Below are 16,672 nucleotides of genomic sequence, written 5' to 3' on the forward strand. Positions count from 1 at the left end.
TGGGCAATATTCCTGTCTGTGATAATGGCTTGGTAACCATCCAGCTTATTTGTTGAATTATCAAGGCTACTTTGGGGCCTGTATTTATAGTGCAGGGATTTAGCCTGCGTTAGCTTTTGAATCAAAGTAAGCTTTTGTTGTATAATTTGAGCCATTGGGTTGTGTCTTGTAAGAGATTTGGAAGGTCCTAAATTTTACTGCCTGCAGTATCATTACACAGCTTCTAATGTTTCCTTCCCAACTCACATTGATCAGTGAGCATAAGATCTTTATGACTAACTGTCCTACCCAAAACAAAAAGGAGCCAGTCTGGCTATTGCCGTTCCAGCTTTCCGAGACGTGCCTACTGTAGGTGATCTAGGTTGTAGGAGTTTGACTGAAGTCTTCCTATGACAGACTGCGGTTGCTTTAGTAGTAGCTAGAATATAAATGCCCTAAGACATCATCTCTAAGCTAAGTTTTATGGGAGTAAGGGAAAGAGAGATCTGGATTCAGTTAAGTACCTACTAAGTGTCAGGCAAATAACCTGACACAACTAGAACTGCTGCCTCTCCATCTTTGGGAACCCCATCTCCCTGGGGCCAGACACCAGCTACATGCAAGGAACTAAACCATTCCACTCATGAGAAATCCCCTCCCCATACATGTACATGTATGTGTGCACACACACGTACACACATCACTTGCCCAGCACTACCCCACACGCAGTTCATCATCCACATCCAAAAACCATAAAACATTAGAGTTAAAAGTCTAATTCAGCCCCTTCATGTTATGGAAAAGAAAGGAATCACTATCCACATTCACACAGCTTCAAGTTAACATCCCTTCCAGCCCTCAATCTATAATCCTATGAACTTGGACTAGACAATCCAAAGGTTATCAGAGATGCCAAAACAAGCTATTTCCAATGAGCAGGAGATTTGATGCCCATCCAGGTTCTTCAGGAGTATTAAGATGAAGTTTTGACTTTAGGGACTTTAGGGCCAATGACCTTTCCACTAATGCAAAGAATCTTGGATGGAGGAGGTTCAAAAGCCCAGCTCTGACATTCTCTGAGTGGTCATTGTTTTTAGTAGGACCATAAATTTAGAGTTAAATGAAGCCATAAAGGCCATTAAGTTTACAATCCCCATTTTACAGACAAGGAAACTGAGGCAAAAGGAAATAACTTACCTTAAGACCCACAGGTAATCAGTGGTAAATCCCAGTTTTCAAACTTAGATCTTTTGACTTCAAATCTCATGCTCCTTCCATACATGAATGCTCTATCAAACAGGCTCTTACCTTCCTACACTTCTGCTACAACTTCCTAAAGAATAGAATAGGAATGACCAGTAGAAATGACCGAGAGGTAGATTTATCACAGAATCATGGATAATTAAATTTGGAAGGGATTTAAGAGAGTCTGTTCCAACCCGGATTTGAGGAAAAATCCTTTCTGCACTATATCTGAGAAGAAGGGATCCAGTCATTGTTTAAAATCCATTTAGACCGAAAGAAAAGAAAAATGTTGAACAATTCAAACTGCCCAAAGGCAGAATATATTGGCTGCCTCTGCAGGCTCCATCTCATTACAGGTTCTCAAGCAGTGAATGGCCACTTGTTGGACCCATGGTAGAGCTATGAGTTGTACTAGAAGGCTGGTGCAGTCCATTACAGACCTGACAGTCTGGGATTCTGCGAGCTTCAGAATTAGGCATTGCGTTGATGTTTATCCAAACTGAAAGCCTGTGTCCCAAATCGTGAGGAGAAGGGGTGAGATGGGAGGGCAAAATAGAAAGAGGCGCCAAAAAACACCGACCTGCCGTATACAATTCTCTTTATATACTCCAGACAGTTGTCAAGATACCAACACATGGGGATACTCTAATTGGATTTGAAAAAATGCAACTGCAGTGGCAGCTGGGCTAGAAAACTTTAAAACCCAACTGCTTGTGTCATTGTTTACCTGGTTCAGAGAAGCCTGTTTAACTGCACATTCGTGTGTTTAAAATAAGCCAGGAAGTAAAAGAATGCTTTACTAAGCTTCCAAGAACCATAGGGGATAAAAAGCCTATACTGCATTATTCTCCCCAAAGATTGGTAGTGATGGACCAAGAGATCTTGGAGACCCACATAGTCAATCATCCTCCATCCATGTCTTCTCCACTCTCCTTCCATCCATGATCACTGATATATTCTAGAGAAACAATGACAAGATCAAACAGAGACTCCCCTCAAGGAGTTAATAACCCAATTTGTCCCTAATATCTGACTGAATATCAAAATAAAAGAAAGAATTTCATTCATTTTTTTCTCTTTAAAAATAAATGGACACAGCCAAAAGTTAAACTGACATAAAACTATGATAAAGATGTATGTATGTATATTTTCAAAGAAATTTGCATTAAAAATATAGTATCATTATGGGTGCTTATTAATGCCATAAATAAAATTTTGGTACTGTCATATTGAGAAAACATTATATCCCTTTAAATACATCTGTTGAGTATAGGAATCTACCATCTTGTTTTAAATATCAAATTGGATATTGGATGAAATGGATATATTCTTGGCAAGAGATAGGAGAATGATACAGAGTCTCCCCAAACCCTTACTCTCATTCTCTGAGATGGCTTCCTTCCCTCAGTTTATCTTCCTGATGGCAGTTCTGGAGTATCTAGAGAGAAATTACTACCAAGGAGTCATGACTCAAATTCTTTCAGAATCCTACAACCCAGTTGTAGAGGAAATGCATTCTCCTACTCACCATTGCTGGTGTTTCCCATTTATACAAAAATCATTCAGCATGCTGATATTGACCCAAATTTATAAAACATTTATCTAACAAGAAGGCAAAAGCAATAATGATACCTTTACTTGATAAAATGCAGTTGCAGAACTAAATAAAACAAAACAGAACAGTCTACCCATAAACTTGGGTCACACTCAACTACCAATGCACTCACTGTCCTTAAAGGAGAATAAGTCTATGTAGAAACCTAGCAGGGAAGCACATGTGTGATAAAAGCTGTGGGAACTCACCCCTCTGTCCTGCAGGCCTTGTTTGGCCCCTTCAGGAACAACAGACACACATGACATCACTTCTCTGCTACTTCTTTCCTTCTGGTCCTTTTCATTGTCCACTGAGCAAAGCCCCTCTTCTGCTATTGAGCTATTTCCACTCAAGGACACCCTCATCAGGTGAGGGTGAGAATTGTAAACCCTTTCAGTGAAAAGATGTTCTTTCCCAGGATAGATTAATGCAAAGTTCCTTAAACTAGCTCCTTAGAAAAATGCATACAAATATAACCCACTCAAATGAACAGAACTGTATTTTGCCCTATAAGATAGGGCAAAATGTCAGGTTATTATTAAAGCAAAGTGAAGCTCACAAGAAAATTCTCTGGACAATACAGACAAGCCCAACCAGCTCTTTACTCAACAGGATTCTGCTTTATCCATGGCAAAGGAGAGCTTTACTTTATAGTAAAATAAATGCAAATGTATCTTTTCTTCTCTTTTTCTCTTCCAAACAAATAAGGTGATAAAGAACAATCAGACACTTCTGAAATCTCATCTCTTTCCAGGTAGAGGTGGCAATGGAGGGCAATAGCTCAAAAACGCAGAAAAATTCAACTCTCTTTTAATGAGCTTCCCAATCACTGTTTCAGCTAATCATAAGAACAATGATGCTCAACCAAACAGCAGGCTCTCATCTTCCTATCTCCCACTGGGTTCTACCCACTCAGCTACCTCCAGCTGAGTTTGCCACACTACCCTCAATCAAGTACTTCAAGTGGTCAGGAGTTCACCTATACCTTGTGGATTAAATTCAAGAAATCCACATTTATTTTAGTTATAAATCCAACAATCCTTATTAAGTCTCCCCACCATGGTATATAGTTGTTTGATTTATCACTTGGCTGTAAGCTATCCAACTCTAAAAACATTGCCTGCAAATAAGTTAAGAGACCACAGTGGCCTGGGGTCTTCAAAAAGGTGCTCTCAGGACATCCATCTAAGGGACAAACCCCCTATCTGGTTCTCCTAACAGTCTATGTCTCTCCACATTTTGTCTGAGAAAAAGTGGTTCCTTACTAGCTGTGTGACCCTCAGCAAGTCACTGAAAAGAAGGAAGGAAGGAAGGAAGGAAGGAAGGAAGGAAGGAAGGAAGGAAGGAAGGAAGGAAGGAAGAAAGGAAGGAAGGAAGGAAGGAAGGAGAGGGAGGAAGGAAAGGAGGGAAGAAGGGAGGGAGGGAGGGAGGGAGGGAGAGAAGGAGGAAGGAAGGGAGAGAGGGAGGGAGGGAGGGAGGAGAGAGGAGGAAGGAGAGAGGGAGGAAGAAAGGGAGAAAGGTATTGAAGGGAGGGAGGGAGAGAGGGAGGAAGGGAGGGAGGAAGGGAGGGAGGGAGGGAATAAGGAAGGGAGGGAATAAGGAAGGGAGGAAGGAAGAGAGGAAGGGAGGGAAGGAGGGAAGGAAGAAGGAAGAAAGGAAGGAAAAGAGGAAGGGAGGGAGGGAAGGAGGGAGGAAGGAAGGAAGGAAGAGAGGGAAGGAGGGAGGAAAGGGAGGAACAGAGGAAACATTCTTCATAAATAGACTTTATCAGTTTTTTAAAAATACAAAGGTTCTTGTTCTGCCCCTTTCGGTAACCAATCTGTTCACACAGAAAAGGGGCAGTACATTATATATATATATTGAATCATTTATAAAGAATACTTTGGGCTACAATCCTATGGAGTGAGTCTAATCTAGAATTCCCTTCAAGAAGGTTTAGTTACCACAAATGCTAGAAAGATTTCATTGTAACATATTCATTTCCAGGGTATGGATCCTCGGAATGCTGGTGTAGTGAGGATTCATCACATCAAAAATACAAGTTAAGAGTATAAATTATTGAATTTAACAACCATCAACAAACTCAAACATTTCAATGTACAGGAAACAAAAAAGAAGATTTTATATGAAACCATGAACTTTTGTTACATGCTGTAGCTGATTTTCAAGAACTTATTTCATCATTATTTGAGAGGATTCTGTTGTGATGGATAAAAAACTTTCCCCAGAATTTGAAAGACTGCCTATCTCCAACCCTGCTGGAAGTGTGACCTTGTAGACGTCATGTAATTTCTCAGAAAACTCTCTAAAATCATCAGAGATTAATAGATGATTTACACTGTGAGAGGGAGTTTTCTCACCAGAAGTAAGAAATGTCCAGATCATAAGGCTGAGTAAAAAATGTAAAAATCATTTAATTAATGTTTATGGTGATCACAAGGTAAGGATTTTAATACAATGCAGGTCCTAGCAAATAAATAATCAAGAACCATTTATTAAGAACCTATTTGGTGAACACCCTGTAGCAAAATAAGGTCGAAATGGGTTCATGCTTTAGGTATAAAGGGTGATACTTATAATTAAGTGAACAAGGGATAGTACACCTCTCAGATTTATGGAGAAGGAAATAATTTATGGTCAAAGAAGAACTAGAGAACATTATGAAATCCAAAAGGGATAATTCTGATTATATTAAATTTAAAAGGTTTTGTACAAACAAAACCAATGCAGCCAAGATTTGAAGGGAAGCAGAAAACTGGGGAAAATTTTTACATCCGAGGGTTCTGATGCCTCATTTCTAAAAAAAAAAATAGAGAACTGACTCAAATTTATAAGGATACAAGCTATTCTCCAATTGATAAGTGGTCAAAGGATATGAACAGACAATTTTCAGATGAATAAATTGAAACCATTAGTAGTCATATTTAAAAAAATGCCCTAAATCAATACTGATCAAAGAAATGCAAATTAAGACAATTCTGAGGTACTACTTCACACATCTCAGATTGGCTAAGATGACAGGAAAAGATAATGATAAATGTTAGAAGGATGCGGGAAAACTAGGACACTGGTACATTATTGGTGGAATTGTGAACTGAGTCAACCATTCTAAAGAACAATTTAGAATTATGTCCAAAAGAGTTATTAAACTGTGCATACCTTTTGATCCAGCAGTGTTTCTGCTGGGCTTGTATCCCAAAGAGACCTTAAAAAAGGGAAAGGGACCCACTTGTGCAAAAATGTTTGTGGCAGCCCTTTTCATAGAGGTAAGAAACTGGAAACTGAGTGGATGCTCATCAGCTGGAGAATGGCTGTAAGATCATTTGTCAGTAATGTCTGCCTCTTATGACTGAACTTGTGGTTTTCTTGGCAAAGAGTCTTGAGTGGTTTGCCATTTCCTTCTCAAGCTAATTTCACAGATAAGAAAACTGAGGCAAACATGACTAAGTGACTTGCCCAGAATCATACAGCTAGTAATCGTCAGAGGCTAGAGCTGAACTCATCTTCCTGACTCCAGGACTGGCAATCTAGCCACTAATTTAGAGACTGTTTATTCCAATCACCTCCTCATGAAGATGACAAAAAAATATCCAACATGCTAAGTGAATAATCCAAGATCACAGAATGATGCAATACAGCTCCAGGATTAGAACACAGGTCCCCTGATTCTGAATCCAAATATTCTTTCCACTGTATTATCCTGACTTCTTCCCATGAGCTCTCTATATCCTAACTCCTCTCCCCTGCTGTTACTAAACTAGGAAAGATAAAAGGGACAAAGATGGTAATGGTAATGGTGGGAGAGAGATATATTTGCCCACTATTGGGCACAACTTTGGGCAGCAATCTCATAAGGAAAGAGAGAAACAACAGAAGGAGAGAAAATGCATTGGGAAAGAATTTGGCCCAGTTTAGGAGGCCCATGCTCCATTTCCTAATCATCCTGGAACTATCATATGATGGTTATCCTCCTGTATGGCAGGTGCAGTGCCCATTGCCTGTGGAACATTAACACAGCATAGTCTTCCAACTACCAAGTCTACCGATAACTCAAGCCCGATATGTCCCTGGACAAAATATTTTTCTTGTAGGTTGTATGAGGTACAAAGAATCTGACACTTTCCCAGAGAGAATTCTTAATAAAAAGAGATTGGAGGAGGATGGGGGTGTCCAATTAAAATGCATTTCTTGTTATGTAATCCTTGAAATAAAACTGTTGTTTACTCTGCTTTGATATTCAAGCTTTTCTTTGATGACAAACATTAATATTCATAATTTTCTGATGTTGGACTAATGAGAATCTTAAGTGTTTATGAGAAGTCATTTAAATATTATAGTTCTGGAGATTAGTTTGTTTTCTCATTTATGTTCCTCCAACTTTAACCAAAATCGACTCTCTGCACTATAACTTCTATCCCTATTCTTCAATGTTCTCAGTGAACTTGACACAGATTCAAACCGTGATCTATGAATTTATTTCATACTTCAAATGACAATTAAGAGGCTTCATGGAAATAATCCAGGGGGGCCATATGTCAATCATTGTCTTTTCATGAGAAAAAAAAAAACAACAACAAAGTAGATACACAAAAGTAGCATACCTGGGTGATCACCTTCTCCATAGACCAGAACCTTATCTATGAAGCACAGACTGATTAATTAGCATTAACCAAATGGGTCTTTATGTCAATCGACCTTGAAGGAGATCCTATGAATGGTACAGCTTAGGGCTGAGGGAGCCCTGAGTTTTTAAAGATTATTCCAGCTTAGAACCTACAAACTGGAAAGTTTTAGAGTTTTAGTGAAAGAAATGCTAGATCAAAGGGCACAGATGGAATATATAGGGAACACAAAATGTCGACATATAAGTAAATATGTACAAAATACACATAAGGAGATGACATTTGAGGCTTTCAAGGAAACTAGAGAAACTAAGAAAAAGGAGAGCATTCCAAGCTTGGGGAACAGCTGGTGAAAAGTCATGGGGAAGGAACAGGAGATGATGTTTCACATGAGGAACAGGAAGAAAATCAGTCTGGTTAGATCATAAAGTAAATGAAGGAGACAAATATATGGGGAGCATGGGAAGGTAGGAGGAGCCCTGAAGATTTTTACATTGATGGAGGGTGGGGAGTAGAATGACATATAAATGGAAGATCCATTTACAGTACGATATGTACTCACAATAAGTAAATACAAAATGAATATAAATTACAAAGTCATTGCCATGGATGGTCCCATTACTCACTCAAATGCATAGCTTGGAAGTAAATCTGTTGTCCCAGATACCATCATTTCTTGACAATTATTCCCATCGGAAGCTCAGAGCTAGGTCTCCAAGCAAACACTCCACTCCAGTCACCAATGAGATAAGTATAAATGATTATATTTTTTAGGTCCCTTCATCTTGAGATTTGCCATTTTGCGATTAGATCTTTGGGTCTCACTTGATCTCCAGCATATCCAGTACCAATATGCTGTTTTATCCGTTAGAAACACCATAAAACTTTTTTTTTTAATAGTGAGGACATAGGAGGCATGGTTTGGTCCAGCACCAAATAAAAATTTCATTCTCATCACATATACAAACTTCAGTGATTAAAGTACTGCAATCCATACTCTTTCCCAATCTGTGCCCAACTAAAATATGCGTACATTAAACCCTCATCAGGGAACCCTGGAGTCTCAATATTATCTATGATAGGTTTTAGCTCTAAGAGCACTGGGTCCAAGAAAATGCAAGATCTACTGAAATTTAATGGTAATCTGGCTGTTAATAAAAAGAGGGAAATCCATAACAAGGAATACTAATAAACACGTATAAAAAGACTCTCAGAGAGTTTATAAATTCCAGAATTTCATCAACATGTTCCAAGTTGCTTTTTGCAAGCACAGTCTTTCAGGATTGGGTTGTTGGGTTTTTTTTTCAGTCCCACTTATTTAGCATGAAAGAGATTTCTTGCATGCTCATAAAATACCTTTAAAACTGTATTAAACCTCCAAGCAAAAGTCTCCAGCGATCCCTTTCTCTGGATCTAACATAGAAGGAAAATAAAGCTACCACACTGTGAAATGACCTCCTGGTGAGTACAGCAGTCCAGGAAATAGGAGAAAAAATAGAATTATGATGCCAGGCAATATAAATTCAGGCCAAAAACACTCTTGGACACAGGATATAAGTTTTTAAATATATATAGTTAGATATATCCATTAAGCATGGGCCATGTTTCCTCTCCACAGCAGGGGTAGGGAGAAAGGTTTAAAAGTTTTAAGAGAACATGAAATGCCCCAAATGCCCCCAAAATGAAGCAAATCAAATTTGCTTAATTATTATGCCCAGAAATGGAGAAAGAAAAGGGAGGAGGGTGGGAAGAGCCCTGTTGAAAGTAAGAACAATATCTATAATAGGATGCCTATTGGGAAGGTCTTTGTTTCAAAGGTTTCTGAAGTGGAATTTAACAACCCTGCTAAGGCAAGAATGGTTCTATTATTTGATCTCAAGAACTATTTAAACCTCTTCTAGGAGGCTGGGTGCCTTCAAGCAGATAACTCCATTTCTTTGGAAACTGGTGGGGGGTTTTTTGGTTATTGTTTTATTTTTTGTTAAGGCTTCTAAGTTATGTGGCCACAAGGAAGCAGAGACAAAAGTAACCCTTTAAAAAAAAAAAGGAAAAAACAGCCTAAGGTGAAGACTGACTCTTAGGTCCAGGACCTCCATAGCAAGGCTTAAGGTCTGTTCAGGTAAACCATCCAAGTATTTCAACCATCTTCTCCCAGAATTCTGGCAGTGCAGTGCAGTGGAAAGAGCCCCTGATTTGAAATTAAAAACAAAGCAAAAACAAAACAACAACAACAACAACAACAACAAACTTGTGCTTGAATCCTGGAAAAAGATGAACTTTAACCTGACAAGGCTTCATTTCTAAAACAAAGGAACTGACTTTATATGGTCTTGTTCAATTTAACTAACTTACTTGGGAACTCAGTTTTCTCATCTGTAAAATAGAGGTAGGTGAGGATTAATTATATGACTTATGAGTTTCCTTTCTGTCTCCAGACCTATGATACTATGAGTCCACTTGAGTCATCTCTATACCTGCTCAGGAATGGTGTAGACCAACAACATCCCTTCCCTCTCTGCTCAGAGAGTTTGTAATTGCCTCCAGCTCCCTGTTGTACAGAATACTTTTACAACCTTGGGTAAATTGGCCAACCACTAATCATTGCCTTGCTCCTTTGTTTTTCATATCATGTTCATGGCTTCCAGAATTTATTCCACATTAGTTTATTAGAAAACCATCCATCCACATCCAATAACAAGGAAATGAAGTAACCATGAACAAGTGAAATGGACAGATTTCACTCAAGGAAAAAAAAATGATACAGATTCCTGCTCTTAAAAATAGATATTCCAGGATATTTTAAGGCTACCAGATTTTTCCATCCACTTCAAGGAGACACATTTGCATAGGCTGGCATATATTTTTATATCCATGCTGCTTAAATTTACATACTGGAGTCCTAAACCTCATAGATATACAACAAACAAAATATTAATAGGTGATAATGACAGCTCCAGAGTGTATGGCATCCATTTTCATCTATAAGTTTTCTGATTTATAGCTGGAAGGGACTTCCAAGGTCATTTATGCCAAACATCTCATTTTCAGATGAGGAAACTAAGCATATTAGGTTAAATGTCCTGCCCAAAAGTCACAAGGAAAGCAAATACATGATATTTAGAAAGGAAAACGAGTTTACAATTCATCCAGCCCAATCACCCCTTTTAATCAAGAAGCATAGAAAGCAAAATGAATTCACACAGCATTCATGTTCAGGGCCAACATCTGAACCCAGGGCCAGTGGGTGTCAAATCTAGTCCTTTTTTCTGCAGGAGATAGGTGGTGGGTCCACCGATCCCTCCAGAAGCTAATTCACTTGTTCAAGGTCAGCCAAGTAGCAGAACCAAATCTTCTAACTCCATTGACTACTAATGGTCAAAGTATCAGAAGGGGTCATAGATGTAAATGAGTCCAGTCCTTAACCTACCTAAAATTTAGTTCAACTCAACAGGTACCAATTAAATACCGATTAGTGAGACAATATGGAGAAGGGATTAGTGGGCTTGGCTTGAAGTCAAGAAGACCCAAATTCAAGAACTACTGCTGATACATGCTGGCTGTTTGGCTCTGGGCCAGTTACTTCTTCACCTTTCTAGGTAATTGTCTAAAACTTTACATATAGAAAAGGTGATGTCCAGCATTGGTAGAGGGTCTTTCCTCAAGGGGAGTGCCTTCTATCAAAGAAAACATAGGTACGATCCCTATTCTTATCTCTGTGAGAATTTGCTAATGAAATGCATCCTATGGTAGGTCATTTTTTAAATAGTATTTTATTTTTTCCAATTGGTAGGTCATTTTGTAAAGCCAATAATTACGAACTCAATTAGTGTTAGGTAATGAGTTTCCACATGAGTTTAATATGGAGAGGCAGAGTGCCATAGAATGCTTAACTTGAGGCTATAAGATCTGAATCCAAATCTCGCCTCTGTCACTTACTTACCTGTCACAGTCCCACCGAAGGTCAGTTTCTCTATCGACAAAATGAGAATAATAATACCCGCATGCCTGTATCACAGAGCGGCTGCCGGACTCAAATGAGAAAACATGGAATGCACCTTGTAAACCTTCCAGCATTATTACAAATGTCAGCTATTATTATTATTACTTTAGAACAGGGAACAACTGCCCGACATATTGAAATCAATTTCCCACATCCCATGGGACAAAGATATTGGAACGGTCAAAGAGACGCCAGCCCTCAAAGGCCAGGGGAGAGAATGACCTCAAAGAATCACAGGCTTTAGAGCTCAAGGATTTTCACTGCCTCCTGGATGATAGAGGGGAAATAACCTATAATGGTTCAAATCTAAAGGTCACAGTTCTAGATTAAAAGAGAAAATTGAGGAGCAAGGTACCTTATCTGTACAATGAACGTGATGGGCTGGATAATCTCCAGAGTCCTTTCCAACCCTAATATTCTAAGTAAGGACACGTGGGTGGGAGCCCAAGAGCTCTGATGAATGCTCACTCAGGTTCATTAGTCTATCTTCTGGTTTCTTGACCCTGGACAATGCGGAGTAAAATCTGCCTTTCCCAAGCATGGCTTGTGAACTGCCCCCAGGACCATTCAGCCAGAGATGCACACAATTATTACTCTATTATGCAATTATGCAGAAATAATCTCTTCTGCAGGAGAGTGGAGGATCATTTAATTATCTCTGTGTACACAGAAGTAGCTCTGTTAATGTCCTACCAAGTGCAGTTACGGCAGAAATTGCACTGAATTTGGAAGTGGGTAACCCAGGTTTGAATCCGGATTTAATCACAGGGCAAATCACTTAACTCCTCCAGGTTTCAGCATCCCCCTCTGGAAAATGAAGGGAGTAAAGGGAGAGAAGAGATGGTCGGGAAGGTGCCCTTAATCCTAACTATTATCCTAGAACAAGATCCTAATTTTAATTGGAAATCATCCACACCTATGATCCAGGGTTTTTATTTTGGAGATTTATTTTCTTCTCTTTGCATCTAAGGCATCCCAAGCCTTGATCCCAGAACTACAGATTATGGGAGTTGGATGGGGCAAGGCCATAACATTCAATTCAATCCCCACTATAAAATCCTAAATAAAGAATGCCCAGACCCAATTTGAAGACCATCAAAAAGGGGGAACCTCTCAAACAAGATCCTCTTGCTTTTGCAAAGTCCCAATTGTTCTTCCCTGAAATCAAGCCAAATTGCCTTGTTTGAAATGGCCTCCACAAATGTGGTCCTCAAGAGCCAGTAAAATTACTCTGCTCCCTTCTCCATGTTGTAAAGACAAATATCACTCCCTGCCAATCCACCAAGGCTTTTGTTCTGGAATCTAAATATGATTAAATATTTCCACTCAATTCAATTCAACATCCATTTATTAAGCACCTGCTATATTCCAGACACTGTGCTAAATGTTAGGGATACAAAAAGAGTCAAAACAAAGTTCAAGACAGTGACATGAAAACAGAAGGACCCATGGCCTTTCACCATTCTAATTGCTTTTCAAAACACTCTCCAGCTCATCAATGTCCTTCTTAAACTCTGATACCCATAAAGCATTTATTAATCACCTACTGTGTATCAAGCAATCATTGTACTAAGTGCTGAAGTCTTCAGGTTGCTTTCTCTACCTCACCAATGTCCTTCTAAAAATGTCATTCACCAAACTGATCACCATATCGTAAATGAGAGATCTAGGATCATTTTATTTTAATTTTGCTGTTTCATTATAATATTTCCTCTATAATCTAATTATTCTGTTTTATGCTACAGTCAATCAATCAACATCTATTAAGCACCTTCTACATGCCTTTACTGCTGGTCCTTAACCTCCCTCAATTATACCACATTTCCTTACAAAATGGGCTATCAGCTCTGAAAAAGGACAGTCCTTTTGCAAAATCACAGTAAACTTACTTTCTTTCCTGGAAAATACTGCACCAGGGACCTCTATATTCATATTATCAAGAGGACAAAACTAGGAAGAGCAAATCATAAGGAGAGTTACTCCCCAAAACAATGTTTCTTCACTCTTTTAATTGTCTGGACCCTCTAGGCAGACTGGGGAGATCCTTTGAACTTCTTGGAATCATAAAGGCACAAAGTAAGACACAGGATTACACAGGAAATTAGTTCTTAATTCTATAAGCATTTATTAAGTGCTTACTATGTGCCAGGAGTTGTGACAAACAATCCTTTTGTTGTTCAGAAATACAACTCTGAAAATATTGAGAAAACAAAACAAAACAAGTTTACAGCCCCGACTGGTGTTAAGAATGCTGGCCCAAACTGACTTCAATGGAGCAGAGGGCTTCCTGGGGATGTTTATCTACCTATCCCCTAAGCTCCTTATCCTTCTTGAGAGTTTGCTTATCTATAAAATGAGGATAATAACACTCTTACAACTTAAGTGCTTTGTAAACCTTAAAACATATCAGTACAAGCTGTTTCCATATATGAGCTCTTTGATCTGAAAAAATAACCAAAAAATATCCTTGTTTTCATACCCCAAAATGCTCCTTTCTTTTCCATTCCCAAATGCATTCCTTGTGTTTAAAAGATTCATAGAAGTATGAGGTCATAGCTTCAAGGTCAAGGGGTCCAAATACACATTTTACAGATAAGGAAACTGAGGCAAACAGAGAGGTTAAGTGGCTTGCCCAGGATCACACAGCTAGGACTAGTACTCTGACCTTCCTGGTCTCCTTTAGGTCCCAACTAAAATCCTATTTTACAGGAAGCTTCCTTCAAGCCCTTTTAATTCTAGTGCCCTCCCTCTGTTATTTATTTTGTATTTATTTATATTATATATAACTTGCTTTGTAGATCTTTTTGCACATTGTCTCTCTCATTAGATGTTGACTGTCATCTCCCCAGTGCTTAGCACAGTGTCTGGCCCATAGTAGGTGCCTAACAGATATTTTTTGATTGATTGATCATTTAATTGACAAGGAGAGGAATGAGACATCCTAATATAGGGAACTTCCAGAGGAGGAAATTCTCTCCACTGATGCAGGTCAAAACTTCTCCAACTCAAAGTCCTGGAGCAACTAGTCTCAATGTGGGGTTCAAAGACATAAGCTTTACAAGTGTTTTTTGTTTGTAATTTTTTAACAGGAGGTGGGGGGGGGAGGGAGAAAGAAAAAAGAATCAATTGTATGTTAAAATACGTATTTTAATTTTTAAAATCTAAATGAAATATTAAATATGTGTATCTATGTACATATGTTTTGTGTGTAGAATAAAAATGTATGTAGAAATATATTTAGATATTATACATTTATACTCATATATTTATTTTGTATAAATTTATATTATTTCTATACATTTTTATTTTTATAATTTCTATATGTGTGTATATATATATATATTTATACATATATGTGTTTGTATATTTTCTTTTTTTGAGAAATCCTAGCTCTGAGAGCTATCTGGGTTAAGGCCAGGATGTGACTGAGGCAGGACACCTTAGGTAATAGATAACAAGAGGCCCAAAATAATCCTAGGGTGCGGATGGGGGAGGGGAGGGCCGAGACTGGTCTTAGGAGCAATGAACTTGCAGCTGCTTCTGAGCTAGCCGGGTCCAGGACTACATCTCCCAGCAGGCACTGCGCACGGCCAAACCGTGTAGTATTTGTTCAGGGTCCTGAAGTGGAGTGGGCATGGGGAGCAGAGGCAGGAACTACATCTCCCAGCAGGCACCACGGCCAGCTCCCGAAGAATTGAGGTCAGTAACTGGGAGCAGGAAGAGGGTAGTAAGGAGGAGGCCCTCTGGCGAAGACTGTCCACTTGGGCTAAAATAAAGGCTTCCCGGGGTGGGCAGTTTAGCCGCACTCCAGTCCAGGGACGTGTCCTCCTGAAGATGAGTGACGTCACCCTAGGGTCACCACCTGTATTCCAAAAATAACATGCCCTGGCGTGGAACAGCAAGCATTTATTAAGCACCCACGGTGTGCAGAGTCCTGTGCTAACCTCCCGAGGTGATCTCAGTCAGAGAACCTAGGGTCTCACGTCCCACCCATAAGGGGAAGGACTTCAGAGATTTAAATCGAGCTGTCATTGACAGATGAGGACGCGGAGGACCGTGGGACTTTGTGGTCACCCTTTGCCTGTGTATCCTCAACGCTTCTCACAGCCCGGCACACAGCAGGCGCTTAATAAGTGCTGCAGACCCTTGCTCCAATTTGCCGGACCTCAGTTTCTTACACCTAGTCTCTGACTCCCGTTGCATCCTCAGTGCTTCTCACAGTGGCCGGCACACAGCAGGCGCCTAAAAAGTGTGCCCGCCTGACCAGACGCCCCCCTTCCCAGCTCCAGATGTACCAGGTTCGGCCCCGAGTTCTAATTCCCGCTGGTCAGTGCCCTGCTGCGCACAACAAAGGCTTACACGAGGGACCGCTACGGTCGTGCAAGGCCGAGCTCGGACAAGGCGGGGCGGGGGTCTTTGCTCCGCGACGATCTCCCAACACCTCTCGGGGGATGCTCGGAGAGACCCCGGCCCCTTAGGGAAGGGGAAAGAAAGGAGACTGGACAGCTTAGCTGTGCATCCCCCACCCCAACCTTCGATCCTCTGAGCGCTGGGAAGTGGAGGAGGGCCTCATGGGGGGAGGAGAAAGGCGCCCCCGCACCGGGACTCCCAGGGAAGCGGGGAGGGAGGCTCACCCGAAGCCGGGATGGGCAGGGGAAGGTCCGGGGCTCCGAACGCACGCACTCACGCACGCTCCTGGACTACGGGGACTACAACTCCCAGCGATGCTAGGGGCAAGGCCCGGAGAGTAGCAGGCGGATAAGCCAATAGGAACAGAGAATGTCTCTATGTGGCCCAATCAGAAGGTAGTACTCGAAGTGACCACCCAAAATATTTTTAAAAGTCTGTCAAGGAATAGAAAACCTGAAATCTCAGGCTCCAGAGACCGTAGGTACGAGGTGCTGGGTGCCTGCAGGGGATTTGTGACCACGGGCCCCTGTCTGGGAGTGAAAACAATATAGTGATAAATAAGCACTAGGAAGTGATCAAAGTAGGCAATATTTGAAAAGCAGGAAACAAGCTGTTAGGTGGATTTGGAATCAGGAAGACCCAAGTTCAAATTCAGCATCGGACACGTCAGCTGAGTGATCCTGGGCAAGTCTCAACTTCTGACTGCCTCAGTTTCCTCACCTGTAAAGTGGGAATAACAATAGCATCTATCTCGTAGTTGCTATGGGGATTAAATGAGATAATAATTGTAAAGTGCTCGGCACATAGTGAGGACTTATCATT

At 40.3% G+C, this 16,672-nt stretch overlaps 1 long non-coding RNA gene across 1 annotated transcript in view; it reads right to left on the minus strand.

Annotated features, from left to right (window-relative positions):
* Positions 1-16,170, minus strand: part of LOC116419593 — a 362,614-nt gene extending 346,444 nt beyond the window's left edge. Inside the window, exon 1 of the long non-coding RNA XR_004229919.1 lies at positions 16,075-16,170. This is a non-coding gene — a long non-coding RNA (uncharacterized LOC116419593). The remainder of the gene's footprint in view (positions 1-16,074) is intronic.
* Positions 16,171-16,672: the final 502 nt, after the last annotated feature.

This window comes from Sarcophilus harrisii, chromosome 1, assembly GCF_902635505.1.
Source record: "Sarcophilus harrisii chromosome 1, mSarHar1.11, whole genome shotgun sequence".
Lineage (NCBI taxonomy): Eukaryota > Metazoa > Chordata > Mammalia > Dasyuromorphia > Dasyuridae > Sarcophilus > Sarcophilus harrisii.